Genomic DNA, 19377 nt, shown 5'->3' on the forward strand with positions numbered 1-19377 from the left:
AAAGAATGCTCAAACTACCACACAATTGCACTCAACTCACAAGCAAGCAAAGTAATGCTCAAAATTGCCCAAGCCAGTCTTCAACAGTATGTAAACTGTGAACTTCAGATGTACTAGCTGGATTTAGAAAAGTCAGAGGAACCAGAGATCAAATTGCCAACCTCCATTGGACCATCAAAAAAGCAAGAGAGTTCCAGAAAAATATCTACTTCTGCTTTATTGACTATATCAAAGCCTTTGACTGTGTGGACCACAAAAAACTCTGCAAAATATTTAAAAGAGATGGAATACCAGACCACCTGACCTGACTCTTCAGAAATCTGTATGCAGGTCAGGATACAACTGTTAGAAGTGGACATGGAACAACAGACTGGTTCCCAATAGGAAAAGGAGCATGTCAAGGCTGAGTATTGTCACTCTGCTTATTTAACTTATATTTAGAGTACATCACGAGAAATACTGGGCTAGTGGAAGCCCAAGTGGATTCGAGATTGTCAGGAGAAATATCAATAACTTCACATATGCAGATAACACCACAGTTATGGCAGAAAGTGAAGAAGAACTAAAGAGCCTCTTGATGAAAGTGAAAGAGGAGAGTGAAAAAGTTGCCTTAAAGCTAAACATTCAGAAAACTAAGATCATAGCATCTGGTCCCATCACTTCATGGCAAATAGATGGGGAAACAGTGGAAATAATGTCAGACTTTCTTTTTTGGGGCTCCAAAATCACTGCAGATGGTGATTGCAGCCATGAAATTAAAAGACACTCCTTGGAAGGAAAGTTATGACCAACCTAGACAGAATATTAAAAAGCAGAGACATTACTTTGCCAACAAAGATCTGTCTAGTCAAACCTATGGTTTTTCCAATAGTCATGTATGGATGTGAGAGTTGCACTAGAAAGAAAGCTCAGCACTTAAGAATTGATGCTTTTGAACTGTGGTGTTGGAGAAGACTCTTGAGAGCCCCTTGGACTGCAAGGAGATCCAACCAGTCCATTCTAAAGGACTTCAGTCCTGAATATACTTTGGAAGGACGATAATGAAGTTGAAACTCCAATACTTTGGCCACATGAGGCAAAGAACTGACTTATTTGAAAAGAGCCTAATGCTGGGAAAGATTAAAGGCAGGAGGAGAAGGGAATGACAGAGGATGAGATGGTTGGATGGCATCACTGACTCAATGGGCATGAGTCTGAGTAAACTCCAGGAGTTGGTGAAGGACAGACAGACCTGGCAAACTGCAGTCCTTGGGGTCACAAAGAGTCAGACATGACTGAGTGGCTGAACTGAACTGATTGAAAAATGTATAAACTGCAAAAGACCCTGAATATCCAAAATATTTAGAGCATGAAGAACAAAACTTGAGGTATCATGCTGCCTGATTTCAAACCATACTGCAAAGATACAGTTATCAAAACAGAAATTTTTGGCAAAAAATCTGACACATACATCATGGAACAGGATAGAGAGCTCAGAAATAAACCTACACACCTAAGTTCAATTAAGCTATGACAAAGAAGCCAAGAAAAATCAATGGAGAAAAAACTATCTCTTCAGTAAGTGGTGCTGGAAAAACTGGACAGCTACATGTAAAACAATAAGATTAGAATATTTTCTCACACAGTCCACAAAAATAGTCAAAATGTATTAAAGACCTAAATATAAGCAGAATTTCGGCATAAATTATAGCAATATCGTTTTGGATCTATCCCTTAAACAAAACAAATAAAAGCAAAAGTAAGCAAGCAGGACTCAATTAAACTTAAAAGGTTTTGAATAGCAAAGGAAACCATCGTTATCAGAAGCCAGAGGAGCAAGATAGGGGTATGGGATTCAAAGATATAGACTACTATATATAAAATAAATAAGGTGTATTTACATACATACAATCATATATTGTATAGCACAGGGAAATATAGCCATTGTTTTGTGGTAACTTTAAATGGAGTATAATTTAATAAGATGTTGAATCACTATGTGTACACCTGAAACTATTATAATATTGTAAATTAAGTAAAAACAAAACAAAACAAAACAAAACAGCCTTTTAGTTTTGCCCAGATCTACCTGTATCTCCAAGGTGTTGGAAATACTAATCTGCTTTTTAATTCAGTTCATAATCTTTTCTGTCAATATTATTTATTATCTTAAACAGACACTTAGGACAGACTAGTGATAGATTCACTGACAAGCACCTTTTCCTGTTTGTTTTTTTTTTTTTAATAGGACATTTAGAATAAAATTGGAGTCAGGAGCAAGAATGTTGGTAAAACCATTTTTGGTGATGAGGGGGAAAAAAAGATAATGAGGCAAAAATCAGAGTTCTAAGAACATAAACAATGTGGTTAGTGGATATGATAATTCTACTCACCTCCATGAGCATCTATTATTTTTTTTTATTTTTTATTTTTTATTTTTTTTATTTTTTTTTATTTTTTAAATTTTAAAATCTTTAATTCTTACATGCATTCCCAAACATGAACCCCATGAGCATCTATTATTTTGACTAAATGTAGGACAGGTCCAAATTTTTTACAGTGTTTTGCATGGTTTGTTTCAATAAAATCATGTTTTAATCATTCAAAAGAATGTCTATAACCTCAAAATATTTATATCATTATAATGATTTATATATATTTTGTATATATTTTATATACATATAGCTACTTGAATATATATATTCAATATATATAAGATATACCCATTTGAATGCAGAGTTCCAAAAAACAGCAAGGAGAGTTAAGAAAGCCTTCCTCAGTGATCAATGCAAAGATACAGAGGAAAACAATAGAAAGGGAAAGACAAGAGATCTCTTCAAGAAAATTAGAGACACCAAGGGAACATTTCATGCAAAGATGGGCTCAATAAAGGACAGAAATGGTATGGACCTAAGAGAAGCAGAAGATATTAAGAAGAGGTAGCAAGATTACACAGAAGAACTGTACAAATAAGATCTTCAAGACCCAGATAATCACAATGCTGTGATCACTCACACTAACCTAGAGCCAGACATCCTGGAATGTCAAGTGAGCATTAAGAAGCATCATTATGAACAAACCTAGTGGAGGTGATGGAATTCCAGTCGAACTATTTCAAATCCTGTAAGATGATGCTGTGAAAGTGCTGCACTCTATATGCCAGCAAATTTGGAAAACTCAGCAGTGGCCACAGGACTGGAAAAGGTCAGTTTTCATTCCAATTCCAAAGAAAGGCAATGCCAAAGAATATTCAAACTACCACACATTGCACTCATCTCTCAAGCTAGTAAAATAATGCTCAAAAATTTCCAAAACAGGCTTCAGCAATATGTGAACCATGACATTCCAGATTTTCTTTTTTTTTTTTTTTAATTTATTTATTTATTTATTTTTATTTTTTTTTAATTTTAGTTTTTTATTTTTAAATTTTAAAATCTTTAATTCTTACATGCATTCCCAAACATGAACCCCCCTCCCACCTCCCTCCCCATAACATCTTTCTGGGTCATCCCCATGCACCAGCCCCAAGCATGCTGCATCCTGCGTCAGACATAGACTGGCGATTCAATTCACATGATAGTATACATGTTAGAATGTCATTCTCCCAAATCATCCCACCCTCTCCCTCTCCCTCTGAGTCCAAAAGTCCGTTATACACATCTGTATCTCTTTCCCTGTCTTGCATACAGGGTCGTCATTGCCATCTTCCTAAATTCCATATATATGTGTTAGTATACTGTATTGGTGTTTTTCTTTCTGGCTTACTTCACTCTGTATAATCGGCTCCAGTTTCATCCATCTCATCAGAACTGATTCAAATGAATTCTTTTTAACGGCTGAGTAATACTCCATTGTGTATATGTACCACAGCTTTCTTATCCATTCATCTGCTGATGGACATCTAGGTTGTTTCCATGTCCTGGCTATTATAAACAGTGCTGCGATGAACATTGGGGTACATGTGTCTCTTTCAATTCTGGTTTCCTCGGTGTGTATGCCCAGCAGTGGGATTGCTGGGTCATAAGGTAGTTCTATTTGCAATTTTTTAAGGAATCTCCACACTGTTCTCCATAGTGGCTGTACTAGTTTGCATTCCCACCAACAGTGTAGGAGGGTTCCCTTTTCTCCACACCCTCGCCAGCATTTATTGCTTGCAGATTTTTGGATCACAGCCATTCTGACTGGTGTGAAGTGGTACCTCATTGTGGTTTTGATTTGCATTTCTCTAATAATGAGTGATGTTGAGCATCTTTTCATGTGTTTGTTAGCCATCCGTATGTCTTCTTTGGAGAAATGTCTATTTAGTTCTTTGGCCCATTTTTTGATCGGGTAGTTTATTTTTCTGGAATTGAGCTGCATAAGTTGCTTGTATATTTTTGAGATTAGTTGTTTGTCAGTTGCTTCATTTGCTATTATTTTCTCCCATTCAGAAGGCTGTCTTTTCACCTTGCTTATATTTTCCTTTGTTGTGCAGAAGCTTTTAATTTTAATTAGATCCCATTTGTTTACTTTTGCTTTTATTTCCAGAATTCTGGGAGGTGGATCATAGAGGATCCTGCTGTGATTTATGTCTGAGAGTGTTTTGCCTATGTTCTCCTCTAGGAGTTTTATAGTTTCTGATCTTACATTTAGATCTTTAATCCATTTTGAGTTTATTTTTGTGTGCGGTGTTAGAAAGTGATCTAGTTTCATTCTTTTACAAGTGGTTGACCAGTTTTCCCAGCACCACTTGTTAAAGAGATTGTCTTTACTCCATTGTATATTCTTGCCTCCTTTGTCAAAGATAAGGTGTCCATATGTGTGTGGATTTATCTCTGGGCTTTCTATTTTGTTCCATTGATCTACATGTCTGTCTTTGTGCCAGTACCATACTGTCTTGATGACTGTGGCTTTGTAGTAGAGCCTGAAGTCAGGCAAGTTGATTCCTCCAGCAAACAAAAGCCCAGGTCCAGATGGCTTCACAGCTGAATTCTACCAAAAATTTGAGAAGAGCTAACACCTATCCTCCTCAAACTCTTCCAGAAATTGCAGAGGAAGGTAAACTTCCAAACTCATTCTATGAGGCCACCATCACCCTAATACCAAAACCTGACAAAGATGTCACAAAAAAAGAAAACTACAGGCCAATATCTCTGATGAACATAGATGCAAAAATCCTCAACAAAATTCTAGCAATCAGAATCCAACAACACATTAAAAAGATCATACACCATGACCAAGTGGGCTTTATCCCAGGGATGCAAGGATTCTTCAATATCCGCAAATCAATCAATGTAATTCACCACATTAACAAATTGAAAAATAAAAACCATATGATTACCTCAATAGATGCAGAGAAGGCCTTTGACAAAATTCAACATCCATTTATGATAAAAACTCTCCAGAAAGCAGGAATAGAAGGAATATACCTCAACATAATAAAAGCTATCTATGACAAACCCACAGCAAACATTATCCTCAATGGTGAAAAATTGAAAGCATTTCCCCTAAAGTCAGGAACAAGACAAGGGTGTCCACTTTCACCGCTACTATTCAACATAGTTCTGGAAGTTTTGGCCACAGCAATCAGAGCAGAAAAAGAAATAAAAGGAATCCAAATTGGAAAAGAAGAAGTAAAACTCTCACTGTTTGCAGATGACATGATCCTCTACATGGAAAACCCTAAAGACTCCACCAGAAAATTACTAGAGCTAATCAATGAATATAGTAAAGTTGCAGAATATAAAATCAACACACAGAAATCCCTTGCATTCCTATACACAAATAATGAGAAAGTAGAAAAAGAAATTAAGGAAACAATTCCATTCACCATTGCAACGAAAAGAATAAAATACTTAGGAATATATCTACCTAAAGAAACTAAAGACCTATATATAGAAAACTATAAAACACTGATGAAAGAAATCAAAGAAGACACTAATAGATGGAGAAATATACCATGTTCATGGATCAGAAGAATCAATATAGTGAAAATGAGTATACTACCCAAAGCAATTTACAAATTCAATGCAATCCCTATCAAGCTACCAGCCACATTTTTCACAGAACTAGAACAAATCATTTCAAGATTTGTATGGGAATACAAAAAACCTCGAATAGCCAAAGCAATCTTGAGAAAGACATTCCAGATTTTCAAGCTGGTTTTAGAAAAGGCAGAGGAACCAGAGATCAAATTGCCAACATCTACTGGATCATTGAAAAAGCAAGAGAGTTCCAGAAAAACATATTTTTCTGCTTTATTGACTATGCGAAAGCCTTTAACTGTGTGGAGCAAAATAAACTGTGGAAAATTCTGAAGGAGATGGGAATACCAGACCACTTGACCTGCCTCTTGAGAAACCTATATGCAGGTCAGGAAGCAACGATTAGAACTGAACATGGAACAGACTGATTCCAAATAGGAAAAGGAGTATGTCAAGGCTGTATATTGCAACCTTGCTTATTTAACTTAAATGCAGAGTACATCATGAGAAATGCTGGGCTGGAGGAAGCACAAGCTGGAATCAATATTGCTGGGAGAAATATCAATCATGTCAGTTATACAGATGACACCACCCTTATGGCAGAAAGTGAAGAAGAACTAAAGGGCCTATTAATGAAAGTGAAAAAGGAGAGTGGAAAAATTTGGCTTAAAGCTCAACATTCAGAAAACTGAAATCATGGCATCTGGTCCCATCACTTCATGGCAAGTAGATGGGGAAACAGCGGAAACAGTGGCTGACTTTTTTTGGGGGGACTACAAAATCTCTGCAGATGGTGACTACAGCCATCAAATTAAAAGACAGTTGTTCCTTGTAAGGAAAGTTATGACCAACCTAGACAGCATATTCAAAATTAGAGACATTGCTTTGTCAACAAAGATCTGTCTAGTCAAGGCTATGGTTTTCCCAGTAGTCATATATGGATGTGAGAGTTGAACTATAAAGGAAGATGAGCACTGAAAAATTGATGCTTTTGAACTCTAGAGTTGGAGAAGACACTTGAGAGTCCCTTGGACAGCAAAAATATCCAACCAGTCCATCGTAAAGGAGATCAATCCTGTGTGTTCGTTGGAGGGACTAATGCTGAAGCTGAAACTCCAATTCTTTGGCCACCTGATGCGAAGAGCTGACTCATTTGAGAGACCCTGATACTGGGAAAGATTGAGGGCAGGAGGAGAAGGGGAACAACATAGGATGAGATGGTTGGATGGCATCACCCACTCAGTGGACAGGGGTTTGGGTAGACTCCGGCAGTTGGTGATGGACAGGGAGGTCTGGCATGCTGGGGTTCATGGGGTCACAAAAAATTGCACATGACTGAGCAACTGAACTGAATTGAACTGAATGATTAATGAGAATATTATCCTAAGCAAGCCCTATTTTAACAAAAAATACAGAATAAAACTATAGTTTTACAATTGAAATGTGATTATAATAAAAATGTTGCCTTTTCTGTATGGACAGGCAATAATTCTCATGTTATTGTGATGCTATGAGCTGAAGTCAGTCTATCTTTTTATTACAGAATTTGTGAAAGCATTCCAAAGTCTCCAGATGTTAGAAATAGTTTATTTATAATAGAAGAGTGACTTTACTTTCCATTTTCTTAACTGGAATGAAGTTATTTAGAACCATTAAGTAAAGTCAGGAAGGCAGATTAAATGTACAATTAAAGCTATAAAGGAAATGTCTTAATGTTAATATCTTTCCTTCACAAGAGGCAAATTTCATGACTTTAAAAATATAGTGATAATTTGCTTTGGGATTAGTGAAGCTAAACCCAGTTTTCTGGATAGGATTTAGGTAAGTTCATTATATTCTTTCTTCTATGTCTTTATAGAAATTTTATTTGAATAGCATTATATCTCATATACCTTTCCTATTTTTTTTCTATTTTCTATTCAGCTGGCAATAAAATAGAAGACTCTTTTAAACTTTATTTCATTTTGGGTTTCTTCTGTTTATCCAAGAATTTTCTGGTCAATTGGGGGTTATATTCAGTAATAATGACAGGCATCTTTTTTTTTTTTTTCTTATAGCCTCAGATTTTACAAAGTAAAAGAAACAAAAAAAGTACTTTTGATGACCAGGGTAATAACAAAACTTGATATCTGAGAAAAATTTTTTTTATACAGCATGTGCTCTTTAACAATAATAGGCATAGGGAGAGATTTTATTTAAAAAGAACTGAGATTATAACTCAAGATAAACAACTCAAAGTTTATAATTTGTTGTCAGGCCTGTCATGCATTACACCAGAATAAGTCCATTGACTTATTTTTGTTATTTGTATAATGATAGCAAGAAGATACTCTAGAGAGTGAATTCTGGAGTCATTACTGCAATTCTGGTAAGAAATAGGAATCTTTTCTTCTGACTTTGGTCTTAGAACTTCACCAGAGGCATGCTGTAATCATCTCTACATACATCACCTATTGTGTCTTACTACCGCATAATAATAGGAAGTAACAACTGAACAATCTGATGAGTTAATTAGAGTTTTGAGGAGTTCAGCTAATACAATCTGCTTTGTCACCTGGAATGACACTTGCCTCTGGGGCCAAAATTTGAAGGCACATATATTACAACTTACATTGATTCAGATTTTGTTTACTGTCAGAGTAGCAGAGTTCAACAACCTGATCTGCATCATTTAAAAATCATTTTCCTTCAGATATGAACGTATGAAATTGTTTCATACATGAAAATGTTTATACTATTTCAAATAAAACTAGAAAATAAATTCAAGTATGCTAATATGTCTATATTCCCTCTTTAGCTGAATCATGTAAAATATGTTAAAATTATTTAATAGGAGACAAACTGCACTATTAGAGCCAATACGTAGAATATGTTCGGCACTTAAATCTTACTACCAACTTATTTAAATTTTGTTGTATTTCTGTGTTTTTAAAAAGATAATTTGTAAGGTAAGACTAACATGCTGGTAAAATCATTATAACAAGTACTCAAATTCTGACAGTTTAAATGAAAATGTTATCACCAGAAAGGAATAAAAGAAGAGAAATGAGTCAGTATCTAGTTCCTGTGGGTTTCAGCACCTTTTTTAAATTATCTGTTTCCAACATCCTGGAATGTGAAGGCAAGTAGGCCTTAAGAAGCATCACGATGAACAAGGCTAGAGGAGGTGAGGGAATTCCAGTTGAGTTATTTCAAATGCTAAAAGATGATGCTGTGAAAGTGCTGCACTCAATATGTCAGCAAATTTGGAAAACTCAGCAGTGGCCACAGGATTGAAAAGGGTCTGTTTTCATTCCAATCCCAAAGAAAGGCAATGGCAAAGGCAAGCAGCATAATTGTACTCGTCTTATATGCTTGATAAGTAATGCTCAAAATTCTCCAAGTCAGACTGAAACAGTACATGAACCACGAACTTCCAGATGTTCAAGTTGGATTTAGAAAAGGCAGGGGAACGAGAGATCAAATTGCCAACATTTGTTGAATCATATAAAAAGCAAGAGAGTTCCAGAAAAACATCTACTTCTGCTTTATTGTCTACGCCAGTTCATCCTAAAGGAAATCAGTCCTGAATATTCACTGGAAGAACTGATGGTAAAGCTGAAACTTAATACTTTGGCCACCTGATATGAAGAACTGACACATTTTAAAAGACCCTGATGCTGGGAAAGATTGAAGGCAGGAGAAGGGGACGACAGAGGATGAGATGGTTTGATGGTGTCACCGACTCAATGGTTTGAGTTTGAATAAACTCCAGGAGTTGATGATGGACAGAGAAGCCTGGAGTGCTGCAGTCCATAGGGTTGCAAAGAGTCAGACACAACTGAGTGACTGAACTGGACTGAATTGAACTTCATTAATGGTAGTAGCCTACCCCTATCTTTAACTTAACCATTCTGAACAAAGTTCCGGCACGCTTCCTCCTTCAAAATGGACTGGGCTACAGATATTGGCCCATTCTAAGTTGGAAAAATCATCATTTGATACCCAGGTGTTTGGAACAAAATGGGGTGGAGGAGAGAGTCTAGAGAGACAAGGGGAGACAGAAAGCTGGAAAAAAAAAAAATGAGCCAGTTCCACTGAGCAGCAAAACAGAGGGAAACAATATACAGCATGAGAGAATGAGCACAGGACAAGAGAAGCAGAAACAAAGAGGGAAGTTAGCACATCGCGTTTCCATATCAGCCTTTTAGTCCCTATTCCAGTCTTCCCTTATTCCTGGATGGACACTGACAGCCCTGTGAGAGATTTCTGACTTATCTTTGGAAATTGACAACTTTATTTTGTTCAAGTTAATTTCTCCAACCTGCAAGTAGAGATTTAGGTAAACCACCAAAATTCTCTATATAATATAGCAATATCTACACATTTCTACAGATGATATAAACACAGAATAGATACTTAAAAGGGAATCTGTGTATGTTGTTCTAGGTTGCTATCAGCACAGAAGGTAAAGAAAGTTTTCAAACTTTCTTCATCAAAGTAACAAAATATTAGGCAATTTATAACAACTGGGTATTTTAACAATGAAGGGAATTTAATGAGTTTTTCAAAGAGTGGATATTTTGATGATGTAATTGAAGATTAGTTATCCACTATAATAATTATAATGGATCAGTAACTTCATTTCACAACATATTAACATATATTTTATTCAAGTCTGATTAGGAAGGAACGTAGTGACCTTTTTCTTCCTTTTCTTTTGGCCACTTGTTTTGAGAATATAAAACACAGATTCTGCCTTTTCATTTCCTTATGTTATAAAATCACTTCATTTATGGCTTTACACTAGTTTAATCTTATTCTGTCAATCACCTCAATTTTCCTCATGCACAGCATAATTATGGTGAAATAATTATTAGTTCTACTGATAATCATAAGGCACTTTTGGCATCAAAGCTATCAAGGAAATCAAATTAAGGTGTGATAACAAACATTGCTTCTCTTTCTTCTTACTATTGCTTTTCAACAATGGATCTTTGTTGTCAGATAGATGGTAAAATATGCAAACTAGAAAAAAATGACAAAGAGGTGACAGTAGTAAAGTGTGTGTGCATGCGTGTGTGTGTGTTTCAGGGAGAAAAAAAGAGATAAAGACAGATAGCAATTAGAACTAATAAAGAATGCCAAACAAGAAAAAACGTAGGACCACAAAGTCACACTGGAGAATGACCCCATGTATAAAGATTACGAAGGTCAGCAACTGGCCTTGAATGACAGAACATTCAAATAAATCTGTGCTACTAAAAATATACTCTTTCTAGGTAAGAGTTTGGAATAAAACATTTAGTTAATTTTAACCACACCATTTAGTTGAAGCACTAGTATAATTTCAAATGATTAACTAAATCATGTATTTGAATTTATTCATATAGATTAATTATAAAATTAAAGTGCATATTGTCTAAAGAATTTCATTGAATGTGAACTCTTTAAAACAAACAAAAAAAAATCATTTCTCCCTATTAACTATGCAAAATAAAGTGTAAATCACACCTTTCATGCTCCTTATAAATATCATGACTTTTTGGTCACCAGTTTTATCCTTTTACACTAATATCATACAGTTATAACTTTATCCTAGACAACCCTTAACCTATGACACTGATTTAAATGTCTTCATGAGTGCTTTTGTAGTGAAGCAATACCTGTGGGTATAACACTGACATTAAATTGCAGGTCTAGAAATTGGCATTTTGATTGAATAGTAATTTAGTCCAAGTTTAGATGCACAGAATCCAGTATTTAAGTATAACATTGGCTTTCAACTGAAGGCAAAACATTCTAAATATGTTATCCAAGAATAACAAATGACATAAAACGAATTACATTGTACTGCTTAGCATATTAAGCAAATGACAAGATGCCAAATGCCAACCTCTGGTGTAGCAAAATATGGTATGCCTTCCAGAGGGTGTGCTGATTGCACTTGCTAGAAAATTTAAAGGCACTCTGGAACCCATATTCCCACATATTACACCCTTGAGGACACTGTGGTAGAGTAAAGGCATGGAAAATGAGAATCTTCCTTCCTACTTAGATAAGAACGATGAATCCAGTGGGAAAAGTAGGGATGTTAAAAAGATGTGGGGAGTGATCTCACACCCTCAAAGCTCTTTACTATTTCTACAAGGAGCTCTGGGGAATACATTGGTGGAAGCTCCAAATCACCTTCCTGCTGTGAATCTATGGGGAAATGCCAGATGATTCTGTGGACTACAAATGAAACTTCTCTTAGTCTCATTTAAGAAAAAGTGTAGAATCTTATTTTACATATTTTGGATCGTTGCTCTGGCTGTTACCTGAGGCTTCAGCAACATGGGTGGTTTACTAAGAGAGAGTCTTTCCACAGTGGGCTTCCCACATGGCTACAGTGGTAAAGAACCTGCCTGCCAGTACAGAAGACATAAGAGACACAGGTTCAATCTCTGGGTTGGGAAGATCCCCTGGAGGAGTTCATGGCAACTCACTCCAGTATTTTTGCCTGGAATCCCATAGACAGAGGAACCTGGCAGGCTACAGTCCCTAGGGTTGCAAAGAGTTGGACAGGACTGAAGCCACTTGGCATACACTCATGCATGCCCACTGGATCTTAGACAGGTAGGTGTTAACGATGATCTATTAAAAAAAGAGAAACTGGAAATGTGAGAAGTAGAAAATACGTAGAATTAATCATTAATCTTCAGAAGAGAGGTGCTCAAAAATGCAGAACAAGTGAAGATAACAGAAAATTGTAAAATGGAAGGAGGAAGGGAAAGAAGAAGGATATTTTAATGATAACAATAGAGCCTATTAATTTTCTTCTTAAAATACCCCTTAATACTCAACCATTAAAAATCATACATTTGAATCAGTTCTAATGAGGTGAATGAAACTGGAACCTATTATACAGAGTGAAGGAAGCCAGAAAGAAAAACACTAATACAGTTTACTAACACATATATATGGAATTTAGAAAGATGGTAACAATATGGGAGACAGCAGGGGAGACAAAGATGTGTGGGGAGGTCTTTTGGATTCTGTGGGATAGGGAAAGGGTGGGGTGATCTGGGAGAATGGCACTGAAACATGTATAATATCATATATGACAGGAGTCAGCAGCCCATGTTCAATGCATGATACTGGATGCTTGGGGCTGGTGCACTGGGACGACCCAGAGGGATGGTATGGGGAGGGAGGAGGGAGGGGGATTCAGGATGGGGAACACGTGTATACCTGTGGTGGATACCTGTTGATGTGTGGCAAAACCAATATAATATTGTAAAGTAATTAATGTCCAATTAAAATAAATACATTTATATTAAAAAAAAAATACCCCCTAAAAGCTGTATCAGTTCAGTTCAGTTGCTCAGTCATGTCCGACTGTTTGCGACCCCACGAATCGCAGCACGCCAAGCCTCCCTGTCCATCACCAACTTCCGGAGTTCACTCAGACTCACGTCCATCCAGTCCGTGATGCCATCCAGCCATTTCATCCTCTGTCGTCCCCTTCTCCTCCTGCCCCCAATCCCTCCCAGCATCAGAGTCTTTTCCAATGAGTCAAATCTTTGCATGAGGTGTCCAAAGTACTGGAGTTTCAGCTTCAGCATCATTCCCTCCAAAGAAATCCCAGGGCTGATTTCCTTCAGAATGGACTGGTTGGATCGCCTTGCAGTCCAAGGGACTCTCAAGAGTCTTCTCCAACACCACAGTTCAAAAGCATCAATTCTTAGGCACTCAGCCTTCTTCACAGTCCAACTCTCACATCCATACATGACCACAGGAAAAACCATAGCCTTAACTAGATGGACATTAGTCGGCAAAGTACTGTCTCTGCTTTTGAATATGCTAACTAGGTTGCTCATAACTTTTCTTCCAAGGAGTAAGGATCTTTTAATTTCATGGCTGCAGTCACCATCTGCAGTTATTTTGGAGCCCCCCAAAATACAGTCTGACCCTGTTTCCACTGTTTCCCCATCTATTTCCCATGAAGTGATGGGACCAGATGCCATGATCTTCATTTTCTGAATGTTGAACTTTAAGCCAACTTTTTCATTCTCCTCTTTCACTTTCATCAAGAGGCTTTTTAGTTCTTCTTTACTTTCTGCCATAAGGGTAGTGTCATCTGCATATCTGAGGTTATTGATATTTCTCCTGGCAATCTTGATTCCAGCTTTTGCTTCTTCCAGCCCAAACCTATATGCAGGTCAGGAGGCAACAGTTAGAACTGGACATGGAACAACAGACTGGTTCCTAATAGGAAAAGGAGTACATCAAGGCTGTATACTGTCACCCTGCTTATTTAACTTATTTAGCAGTAAGCTTGATCAAAAATTAAAATAATCATAATAATTAGAAATGGCTGAGAATGGCTAAAAGGAAAGTGAAACTGGTTAGTGGGCTTCTAAGCAAGCTACAATAGAGTCATATACTCAAGGTCACAGCCACCTGAGGCATAATATATGATCTAGAAAAGAACAATAATGATTGTTTCAACAATAGTCTACCATCTTGTAATCCAAATTCTCACTTATTTCAATCCAGTTAAGTTTAAATCCTCAGAAAGCATAAGAGATAGGATTAAAAAATGGAATATGCTTAATTTTATTTCTATTGTTTCATTCATTTATTCAATTAATATTGTTAACAACCTACTATATACCAATAAATACTGAGATTAGGGTAGATAGAATAGGCAGACTTTCTGCCTTTTAAAGCTTATACTCAGTCCAGTAAGAAAAACACTGTTCTGCTAATTAAAGGTGTGATAACTGCTTAAAATGAAAAAAAAAAAAGATAGAGTTTAATATAAAACTTTATAGTTATATTCTGCAGTTTTACAACTGCATCAAATAAATGTCACCAATTGTTTAATATTGACATATATTACAGCATTACTCCATTAGTATGATATAACATCTTTGCATCAGGTAAGGAGACCCTGCAATCCCCATTGAACATACAAGGCCAACAAGCCATGTTACATGAGTCTTGCCTGACATAATACAAGAATCAGAGAACTAGAGTCCATGTGCCAAATGTAGCCTTCTCTCTACTTTTGTGCAACCAACAATCTGTGGATGATTTTCTTTTCTCCGTTTTAAAGTGACTGAGACATATAATTTGAAGAATTACATGTTTTGCAATAACATGAAATATGTAAAATGTCTATCTGTGTTCATAAATAAAGTTTTTAATAAAACAGTTACCTTTCTTCATTTACATATTTTCTGTGGTCATTTTCAAAGCACATGGCCAACAAAGCCGAAAATATTGATAATCTGTTTTTTCCAGAAGAAAAGTTTTTTTTTTCTATACCAGATAATAAAGGAAACAATCCTTATACTTTTCATGACATTTGAATTGTATTGAATATTTAGTGTATATGAGTCACTACCACTTACTTTTTGTATGTATTAAATTAACCAATAAACACATCTTTGAGGAAGAGACTCCATTTTAGAAATGCAAAAGTGAAAAAAAATGAGTTTATTTCAGGTCAAAATATGAGTTTGAGCAAGGGTTTTAACCTCTGAAAATTGGCTCCAAAACTTTGTTATTTCTACAATTCTATACTTACAGTAGAACTAGACTTAGTTCCTCATGATTTTCTTTTTTTCTTTTTTTTTTTAAATTTTAATATCTTTAATTCTTACATGCGTTCCCAAACATGAACCCCCCTCCCACCTCCCTCCCCATAACATCTCTCGGGGTCATCCCCATGCACCAGCCCCAAGCATGCTGCAATCTGCTTCAGACATAGACTGGCGATTCAATTCTTACATGATAGTATACATGTTAGAATGTCATTCTCCCAAATCATCCCACCCTCTCCCTCTCCCTCTGAGTCCAAAAGTCCGCTATACACATCTGTGTCTCTTTCCCTGTCTTGCATACAGGGTCGTCATTGCCATCTTCCTAAATTCCATATATATGTGTTAGTATACTGTATTGGTGTTTTTCTTTCTGGCTTACTTCACTCTGTATAATCGGCTCCAGTTTCATCCATCTCATCAGAACTGATTCAAATGAATTCTTTTTTATGGATGAGTAATACTCCATTGTGTATATGTACCACAGCTTTCTTATCCATTCATCTTCTGATGGACATCAAGGTTGTTTCCATGTCCTGGCTATTATAAACAGTGCTGCGATGAACATTGGGGTACATGTGTCTCTTTCAATTCTGGTTTCCTCGGTGTGTATGCCCAGCAGTGGGATTGCTGGGTCATAAGGTAGTTTCTTTTTTTTTTTTTTTTTTGTTCTTCACCCTGATTTATTTATTTATTTTTTTTTTATATTTACATTTATTTATTTTTATTTTTTATTTTTATTTTTTCCTTTTTTTTAATTTTAAAATCTTTAATTCTTACATGTTTGGGGGGTTCATAAGGTAGTTCTATTTGCAATTTTTTAAGGAATCTCCACACTCTTCTCCATAGTGGCTGTACTAGTTTGCATTCCCACCAACAGTGTAGGAGGGTTCCCTTTTCTCCACACCCTCTCCAGCATTTATTGCTTGCAGATTTTTGGATCGCAGCCATTCTGACTGGTGTGAAGTGGTACCTCATTGTGGTTTTGACTTGCATTTCTCTGATAATGAGTGATGTTGAGCATCTTTTCATGTGTTTGTTAGCCATCTGTATGTCTTCTTTGGAGAAATGTCTATTTAGTTCTTTGGCCCATTTTTTGATTGGGTCGTTTATTTTTCTGGAATTGAGCTGCATAAGTTGCTTGTATATTTTTGAGATTAGTTGTTTGTCAGTTGCTTCATTTGCTATTATTTTCTCCCATTCAGAAGGCTGTCTTTTCACCTTGCTTATATTTTCCTTTGTTGTGCAGAAGCTTTTAATTAGATCCCATTTGTTTATTTTTGCTTTTATTTCCAGAATTCTGGGAGGTGGATCATAGAGGATCCTGCTGTGATTTATATCTGAGAGTGTTTTGCCTATGTTCTCCTCTAGGAGTTTTATAGTTTCTGATCTTACATTTAGATCTTTAATCCATTTTGAGTTTACTTTTGTGTGTGGTGTTAGGAAGTGATCTAGTTTCATTCTTTTACAAGTGGTTGACCAGTTTTCCCAGCACCACTTGTTAAAGAGATTGTCTTTACTCCATTGTATATTCTTGCCTCCTTTGTCAAAGATAAGGTGTCCATATGTGTGTGGATTTATCTCTGGGCTTTCTATTTTGTTCCATTGATCTATATGTCTGTCTTTGTGCCAGTACCATACTGTCTTGATGACTGTGGCTTTGTAGTAGAGCCTGAAGTCAGGTAAGTTGATTCCTCCAGTTCCATTCTTCTTTCTCAAGATTGCTTTGGCTATTCGAGGTTTTTTGTATTTCCATACAAATCTTGAAATTATTTGTTCTAGTTCTGTGAATAATGTGGCTGATAGCTTGATAGGGATTGCATTGAATTTGTAAATTGCTTTGGGTAGTGTACTCATTTTCACTATATTGATTCTTCCAATCCATGAACATGGTACATTTCTCCATCTATTAGTGTCCTCTTTGATTTCTTTCATCAGTGTTTTATAGTTTTCTATATATAGGTCTTTAGTTTCTTTAGGTAGATATATTCCTAAGTATTTTATTCCTTTCGTTGCAATGGTGAATGGAATTGTTTCCTTAATTTCTTTTTCTACTTTCTCATTATTTGTGTATAGGAATGCAGATCCCTTCAAACTGGAAATTATGATAATTCTTTAATCTGAACCTCAATCAATTTTATATGTGAGTCACAAATATCAGACACCTGTTTCATAATTTGGATGCTAAAGTTGAACTCTGCTAGTTTTATTTGCTGCTGTACTGTCCGAAACTAAAAATTAATACAGTATCATAAAAGAATTTGCTTTTTGGTTCACATATTTCTACATCTTGGAGATTGTCCGTTCATTTTTCACTGACCATGGAAATGATTATATTGAAAGATGTGTGGTATACTCATATCTTCGAATCAGTCCAGACATTTTTGTTTATCTTCTTGCTGCCTGTAATCTATTAAAGAGCTTGGAACAAAGTAGGAACTTAAATTGACATTTCTGTTTTGACCTGACTAGCACTACTCAAGAAATGAGTCCTCATATTCAAGACTCACACTCAAATAAAAGGTTAATAATTAAACACTACCAAGTTGGATTCTTTGTGGTGCATGCACTATCAGAACAACTGGCAAGAAAATTAGCTTCAAATAATCTCACGGATTTTTCCCCTGAATTAGTTTAAGCGAAGGGAATAAGATGGAGGATTTAGGCAGCTTACTTTCAATTTTAATTGTATATTGCAAACCTCTAATCAACACTGCCCTTTGGGAACTTTCAATAAAATGGACGAAAACAGCAAGAGAACATTCATCTAATACCCATGGAAGCTAATATAGCTACCCCAAAATCTTTAATCCTGTTCCCAATAGTAAGAGATATTAAATTAAAGTCCACCAACTATGTTGAAGATATGCTTTATTTCAGCTTATAAATGTCTCTTTCTGGGTGAGTAGAATCTTGATGAGCATAAAGTCTAAGTGTCTAGATGGGAAAAGTATTGAAGGCCATTTCTTCAAAAGCCTCTTTCTTCAACTAATTTTTCATTTGTTACTCAATGTCTTTTCCTGTCATTTTCAAAAATTATTAAAGTCCTGTACTTATGTTTATTCTAATATTATTTGGTCATGTATGTGTATATGTATAAAGTCCATTCATCACTAAATTATAACTTGTTTAAAGGCAAGAGTCAAATATTTCTTTTCTGGCTGTCTGATGCTTATTTTAGTAGTATTAATTCTATAATTTTTACATAACTGTGTTGGATAATGACATAATAAAATAAAGTTTTAAAAACTAATTTAATCTTGAAGTTTTAAGAAAAAAGATAATGATTGAGATATTTGAGATATTCATGAAGGAACTAAATATCAACACATAATTGCTGTCTGTTATAACTACAAACATGGAGAAGGCAATGGCACCCCACTCCAGTACTCTTGCCTGGAAAATCCCATGGGTGGAGGAGACTGGTAGGCTGCAGTCCATGGGGTTGCTAAAAGTTGGACGTGACTGAGCAACTTCACTTTCACTTTTCACTTTCATGAATTGGAGAAGGAAATGGCAACCCACTCCAGTGTCCTTGCCTGGAGAATCCCAGGGACAGGGGAGGCTGGTGGACTGCCATCTATGGGGTCGCACAGAGTCAGACACAACTGAAGCGACTTAGCAGCAGCAGCATAACTACAAACTATGTGCATTATCATTATACCATACTTACCTTAGGAGGAGTCTGAGCAGTATTGAACATGCACAATTTTATTTTATCCTCAGAGTATCCTAGTGAAATGGGAAACTGAAGATTTTTGAAAAATCAGAGGTAGGAAACAAGCAGTGCACCAAGACATACCTGAATCAAGGTGCCAGCTTCTTTACTTCGGGTTCTACTCACTGTATAAATGAATACAGAGAGA

Source organism: Ovis aries, chromosome 6 (assembly GCF_016772045.2).
Source record: "Ovis aries strain OAR_USU_Benz2616 breed Rambouillet chromosome 6, ARS-UI_Ramb_v3.0, whole genome shotgun sequence".
Classification (NCBI taxonomy): domain Eukaryota; kingdom Metazoa; phylum Chordata; class Mammalia; order Artiodactyla; family Bovidae; genus Ovis; species Ovis aries.